The sequence below is a fragment of the Dipodomys spectabilis genome, unplaced genomic scaffold (assembly GCF_019054845.1).
Source record: "Dipodomys spectabilis isolate Male_0828 unplaced genomic scaffold, ASM1905484v1 ptg000206l, whole genome shotgun sequence".
Taxonomy (NCBI): domain Eukaryota; kingdom Metazoa; phylum Chordata; class Mammalia; order Rodentia; family Heteromyidae; genus Dipodomys; species Dipodomys spectabilis.
Window position 1 is genome coordinate 284,242 of NW_024870883.1, and position 7,650 is coordinate 291,891.

The 7,650-nt window shown below is 35.4% G+C and overlaps 1 pseudogene; it reads right to left on the reverse strand.

Moving 5' to 3' along the window:
* Nucleotides 1–3,430: 3,430 nt before the first annotated feature.
* Nucleotides 3,431–4,647, reverse strand: LOC122122181 (annotated as a pseudogene).
* Between the last annotated feature and the right edge of the window lie 3,003 nt (nt 4,648–7,650).

Genomic DNA, 7,650 nt, shown 5'->3' on the forward strand with positions numbered 1-7,650 from the left:
CAGATCACCCACGCAAAAGACACCTGAGGTACCAGTGTCAGACCCCCGATTGTGACGACCCTGTGGGGGCCACCGGGGGTCCCAGAGACACAGGGAGCTTCATGCAGATATGAAAAAATCACTCAAATTAAGCCAAAGGCAAATTCAAGAGCAAGCAGATAATGCCAAGATAAGGATTCAAATGGTTTTTCTTATGAATGTTTCTAACATATTTATAAGTTGATTTCTTTGTTGCTTTGTATTTCCCTTCACCATGGAATAACGCCTGTTTTCATTATATTTGATGTTGGTATAATTTTTGGAAGGGAAAGGGAATAACATATCATTTAAATAAGAATACAGGTAGGCCTATTGCAAACACGAGATATAGAAGTCGTTATGTCAATAAATGAACTTTACAACTTTTGGATAGGGGGTTGGGGGTGGGACAAGGGAAGGGATGGGAAGGGGAAACAAAGGAGAAGGAGATAATGCTTGATAAGAAATGCACTCAATATCTTTCCCATGTAATTGTAACCCCTCTGTATGGTATTTTCACAATTAAAAAAATCAATTGATCAGAAAAAAACAGTATGGGTTTCCATAGAATTAAACTGTTTTCAGTACTTTAAGGATGATCTCAAAGAAATATGTTCTGGGTTTTTTTTCATGATTGCTTGTTTGTTTAGTGTTTGCTGATTCTGGGGCTTGAACTCAGAGGCTGGACAATGTCCCTGAACAATAGTGTCTTCCCTGTCCAACTGCCCCCCAAACCATTACTCTACTTCTAGAGCCAAAAATCCACTTCTGGCCCTTTTGATGTTTAATTACAGACAAAAATTTGACAGACTCTCTTGCCTTGGTTGGATTTGAACTGAGATAATATGAAAACCAAGTGACATCAACTGTATCAAGATTTCTGTTTTGAACCATGGAAAACTAGATGAAGTTTATTATAAATCTAATATTAATTAGCCTCTGGCTTTTTTGTGCCATGACATACCAAAAATATTTCCAAATCTCACTTAGACTACGTATCCCATTTTGAATACAAGTGACCACAAAAAGCCTGGAAGCATTGAATTTACAGGAATAAACTTCACCTGATGTCTAAGCACATTCCTGGCAATAATTTTCGTGACCTATTAGCTAAACTTTTTTTTTTCGACACAGTATTCTATTATAAGTAAAGTAGATGAATTAAGGGCTCTTGTCAGCTATCATTATGGAAAGAGTAATTATATATTTTAAGTATGGGTTCTTTATTTTGCAATTACTATCTAAATGACTTTTGGCAGTCTTGGGGCTTGAACTCAGGGTCAAAGAAATGTTCCTGAGTTTTTTTTTCTTTGCTCAAGGCTAGCATTCTACCACTTGAGCCACAGCACCACTTCCAGTGTTGTTTTTTCTGTTAATTTGGTACTGAGGAATTTAACCCAGGGTGTCATTCATGCTAGGCAATGAATGTACCATGATGCCATATTCCCAAAGCCCTAAATGACTTTCTTAAGATGTCATTACTTTTTCATTCCATTACTATGTATTATAATTTGGGGCAGGTGGTAGAAAAGAAATGGAAAAAATACTAAGTCCAGTAAGGCTTACGTTCCTATCACATCACTAAGGAAGTACAGTGTTAAGTTGTGTGGGATTCTTAGGGCTCTTGCATGTGATATTAACAGTCATCTCTGACATGCATGACATTCTGCTTCCACTTTCAAAGTCAAGAACCAAATATCTAAGCCTTTTTATTGGTTGGGTGTGTTTTCTAGGAATGAAGAAGGAGGATGAGGAAGGTTATGGTGGAAAAATATGTATATTGGCTTCTGTCCACAATTTTGCATTTTTATAAAGTGCTACTGATGAACTTCCATTTACATCTAATTGATTATGCTATCTGCATCAGATGCAGATTAAATGAAGGCATTTAGTCTGTTGGATAGTCACATATATTAACAAAATCTATTTCTAAAAAAAGAGATACTAGGTAAGAAAGAATAAAGGATTGTCTATAAAATGGTTTATTTTCCTAGCAGAACAAAATTTAGTATTGAAATGATTACTCCAGCTTTCTCTGAGGTTTTATGCTCTCTCAGTATCAAAATGTTCTCTAATTCCTGTAACATCCAAGCATAAAAGACATGATTTGAAGATCTCAGTAGTTTCAGAAAAAAAAGTACATAATAGCTTCCTTCCTTCAGAGACATGTGATGGCAAGTATGATTGATCGTATTATAGTTCTCTTTGTTTTCATCTTTATCTCAAGTGGTGCATATCTTGGCATATTACATTATGTCCTGCATCAGCTCCCTGTAGGTGAGATTTACCTCTGCTCTGCAATGTCAAGATGGGTCATATGACTTACTTCAGCTTACAAAAATGAGCTAGAAGTTGTGAAAGACTATTTCTAGGAGAAGAATTCTATCTCATTGTTTGTGTCTAACAGCTGACTTGTTTTCCCTTAGCTATAAAATAGCATGTCTCCAGAGGGAGCCTTCTTTCAAATTAAATACTGGAAGAATATAACATGTGAAATTGAGGCAAAACTCAAATACAGCCACATACATATAACACAGCAAGAACTAAGCTAATATTAGAATATGATATTAAGATGTGTGTTTCTTACCATCCTTGTATACCTTTAAGATAGTTGAATATAGCACACCAGAATTTAACAAATATTAAAGAAGAACTAAACAAATAGATAACATTTCGTGTATGAGGCTATTACATTTTTTATAAATAAGCATTCACCATTTGATCACTTGTGGGATTATTTTTTCTATTGATGTGTTTAATCACTCTAGAGCACTGTATCTAATATCCCCAATGATTATCCAGACCTTGTGATTGAGATGAGGAAGAATAAAATGTCTAGATTTTTCCTTGTCTTTTCCTCTTCTGCTTTTTCTAGTGTGAATTTTCATCTTTCTCCAAATTCTCCTATTAATAAAGGAAGAATGACACATTGCAAATATCAAGCTAAAGTCTTCAAAGCAAGAATTTCATTCTTTCAAAAATAGGTGAAGTAAATCAGTGTGTCGAGGAAGAATAAAATCATGATTATTTTTCCCTGTCTAGCTTCCATCACAGTGTCTGAAGATGACTATAAATATCTAATAAACCACTTGCCTTGGCTAATTTTTAAAAAAAAGTTTTTTAAATAAATCGTAATTTTTAAAATTTTTTAAAAATAATTTTTAAAGAAATACTAATTTGTTGAGTGCTTATGGCAGGCATGAAATAAGACTGCATCAACATTGCTTGTTGAGAGGCTAAATTTTGTCAAAATCTAAGCATAATTAAAAATAGATTATTTTAAGATAACTAGTTATATGTACATTTTTTACATGAAAGGAGAATATTTATTTAAACAGAGCTCAATGTGGGACGATGGTATCCTCAGAGTGCATCCAGAGGGAAAAGGGAGGAGGGGCCAAATAAGACTCAATCAACGGCACTACCACACCTTTACTGTTTGATCTACACTGCCAGTCACCACATAGAAGGCCGTCTTGTGGATATCCAAGAGGTAAAAAAGTGTTGATGCGCAATGAGAGTTTTCATCCATCGCTTATTCTTGTAATCCCATACACGTAGGGTCTTGTCATCAGCACAACTCAAAATAAAATTTCCCCTAGAATGGAACAGAACTCCACGTACCCAGTTATCATGACCCAAAGAGTCATAAGGCACATGCCAGTACTAACATCCCACATCTTAATAGTTTTGTCTCTGGATCCAGATAGCAAGAATGGTCCAGGATTGCCACTTTTTTTAGTCTCAGATCCTGTTGCTTCAGAGATGGAAGAATATGAACTTTCTGGAGTCTAGGAAATTCATTTCACCACATGCTCATGTTCTCAGAGCTCTGCTTTGCACTCCTTTGTTGCTACGACCCACACACGACCAGTCTGGTCATTGAAACAGCTAGCTATCAGAGTGCCATCCTGATTTGGCCATACCATACCCACCCATTCTCTGTGTCCTGTAAATGTCTTCACACAGTAGCCAGTTTGCACTTCTCACATTTTCATAGTTTTATCCCGTGAAGCAGACACTATATGATCTCCATTAGGCATGATGGCTACTGAAGAGACATTGTGGTCATGGCCATGCATGGTTCTGATGCATTCAAATCCCTGAAAATCCCATAGTTTAATGGTCATATCTGCAGAACAGGAAGCCAGAAGCTTGTCACTGTGGTCAAAGGAAATATCGTGTAAAGAATCTGTATGTCCCTTAAGAGTTCATTCAGAATCTCCAGTCTCACAATCCCACACCATAATTATACCATCCTCTGAAGCAGAGACCATGACACTGAACACAGCATGGAAAATGACTCCAGTGACCACTCAATGCATATTTCTCTGGTGGATGGGGAATCCATTCTTTTGGATCTCGTTTCTGACCAAGAGGACCACTTGACATAAATACTTCTGTTGCTTCATTTAGATTTGATTCTAATTCCATAACCTTTTTTTGTAATATAATAACAGATGTCCATTTTTTTCTCAAAAGGCCAACACTCTTTGTATCTAATTCTTCATTCATATCTAATTCAGCTTCCTTTTAAAAAACCGAATATGCCTCTTCATAGCCATTTGAAAGAAGATAATCTGCTATAGCTCGATTTAGTTCATCTCATTGTCCCTGGGACAGCACCATTTTGGCTTTAATGTGAAGCTTATTTGATATAGTGGTATGGCCCTCCTACAGGAAATCAAGAAGCTTTGTAATCCTTGAATATATAATCAAATATGCCACTAAGTGCTTCCACACAGAGGAAAGAATTCTTTTGCAAGTGAATCCAGTAATCAGGAAATAGTTAATAAGTTAGGTTCATTCCACCTTAGTACTGCTTGACTTCTAGTTTTATAGGTACATTTTTAACATAACATACACACAGAGACATCCTTTTTCTTCTTTTCCTCTCCACACTTATTCTTCAATAAGCAGTTAAGGTCATTCAAATAGATGTGTTTCTTTCAGAAATAGATAAGACACAAAAAAGTTAGAAAAAGAGAACCAGGATTGGGTGGCACCACCCAATCTTGCTATTTAAAAATAGCAGTCAAATAAATATTAACCATAATTCCAAAATAATAGCAGCCAAATGCTCTTGAAAAGAGAAGATTTGAAGCAGAATGTGTAACAATTGATAGTGCCAGGACAGCTTCAGGAGCTGCTCTCTGGGCTTTTGGGTTTTTAGTACATGACAACATTTAAATCATGATTAATTGCTTTCAGGGACTAATTTTTGTTCTAGTTTTATTTCATTGAAGAAATATGTTGTTCAAATTTAATGAAAGAATAACAGGTTATAATAGAAAGAATGCTACACACGTTGTAGGCAGCAAAATGCCTTCCCCACATATCTATCATCCCCAAATATCTAATCCTTCAAATGTAGATGTGCAGTATATATACATGTGTGTGTGTGTGTGTGTGTGTGTGTGTGTGTGTGTGTGTTTGTGTGTGTCTTTGTAAAAAATGACCTTTCATTATCCAAGGAACACAAATTTGAATAATTATCAGATAGGGAAGCATACTCAAATGGGTATTTAACAGTTCCAGCTGTAGTTGGAAAGGGACATGATTACGTAAGAATAATCAGAAAGATATAAAAAGGCTAAATTAGAAGATAAAGGAAAAGACACCAACCCAGATTCTGAAGTTTCTTGAAAGCAGAACAGGAAGTAAAAGTCTTTTCCACTAAAATCACCTGAAAATATTTCAGCTATGTCAGTGGCTCGATTTAAATCTAGTGAGACATCTTTTAGATTTCTGTCCTTTAGAACTCTAAAATGATAAATATGGATTATACAGGCCACGTAACTTGTAGAAATTTGTTACAGCAGATTGTGTATAGTAAACTAAGGGAATTACAGTCTTTTCCTGATACAACTGCAGGGACATTACATATCATGGTTTCTGAAAATAAGAAAAAGTTGCCACCGGCTTTGTACACATGTATGATATACATAAAACAGCACTGCTTATCACTTATCAATTAATTATACTTTTGGCATATAAGTATATAAACATATAAATATGAATTATGTGAGAAAAGTGTCATTTATCCAATTGATTCAATGACAACTAAAACCAGAAAACACGTCTTTACATTTATACAAACTAGTATATCTAGTAAGGATTTAAAAAAATTAGAATATATATTTTAACATTTACTTCAAAATATTTGTTTATTTGTGTGTTTATCTTTAATTTTTATCACTCATGGGGGCTTGAAATCTGGGCCTGGAGGCTCTCCCTCAGCTCTTCATCTCAAAGTTAGTGCTCTACCACTTGATCCACTGCCAGTTTTCTGGTGGCTCATTGGAGCTATGAGTCTCACGGACTTTCCTGCCTAGGCTGGCTTGAACCATGATTCTCAGCTCTCAGACTCCTTAGTAGCAAGGATTACAAGAAGGAACCACTGGCACCAGCTACATATTTTTTTTACACATTTATGAAGTATTGAGTTGTAATCCCATACTTTTATATGTTATGTAATGATCAAGCTATCTCATATCCCTTAATTTCTGTATGCAACATTTCTTTTTAGTGAGACTCCTCAAAACCTTGTCTGTTGGTGGTGATGAAATACCTATTCTTAACTATAATCACTTTGCTTCTTGTAGTATTCAATTAATATATTTATTTTATTCATGGAAGTCTGCTAATTAAAATTAGATAAAACATGCATTATAAAGTCAAAGAAATTCATGGTTCCATTACTTGTTTTAGGAAAACAATTGTGCCTTTTGTTTTCAATTATATTTCTTTGGGAATGTGTAATATTCATTAATTTAAGAATTAAAATTGATAACAGTTACTTTATATCAACTTGATTCAAACGTATTTGAAAATTGCACACTTAACCCAAATATACTTCCACTTTCTTCTACCACTTAATTAAAATAACAGTAAAGCAAAGCTTGTTGTTAGCTGTTCATGTGCAAAGTCCTAGAAACTCGGGCCTCTAAAGCTTGACTATTTTGGTTCAATTTCAGTCTAAACAGACAAAAATGTGAAAAGTTATCTCCAATTATCCAGCAAGAAGGAGAAGGTGATGTGGCTCAAGGAATAGAGTGTCATCAGCCATGAGCAAAAAATTCAAGGTAGACCACTAATCATTGAGTTTAAGCCCTACAAATGGCATATATACACAACACAACAATCAAAATGTACTATGAACATCAATAATGCAGACAAAATAGTAGAAAAGATCATGAGAAATGTTGTGTAAACATCTGGAAGACAGAAATCATTTGACAGAACTTTGATTTATGAGAGGGAAAATCATAGTTTCATTTGTACAATCTCATTGTAGTCATTGTGTTGAAACCTGGCTACTGGGTAACTCGTGAAAGAGTAGATTAGATTACCTTTCCTAGCAGACATTGCCTGTGACTATGCAACATCCCACTCAGCAAAAATCTAAAATCTTGCTTGTTAATTTATAAATAACCTCATTTTAGAGGCTGTTTGGTTCACATAGACAGGTATCCTAATTTTGAAGCTTCAGACCAGAGCTTTTGTTAATAACCCCTTCTGCTTTAACCCCCCCCCCCCTTCCCTTGTGCAGGTATACCTTACTTAGCTGGTAGCAAGCCAAAACATTGAACTAGACCCCCCCACACCCTGCCTTAATCCCTACTTTCCTCC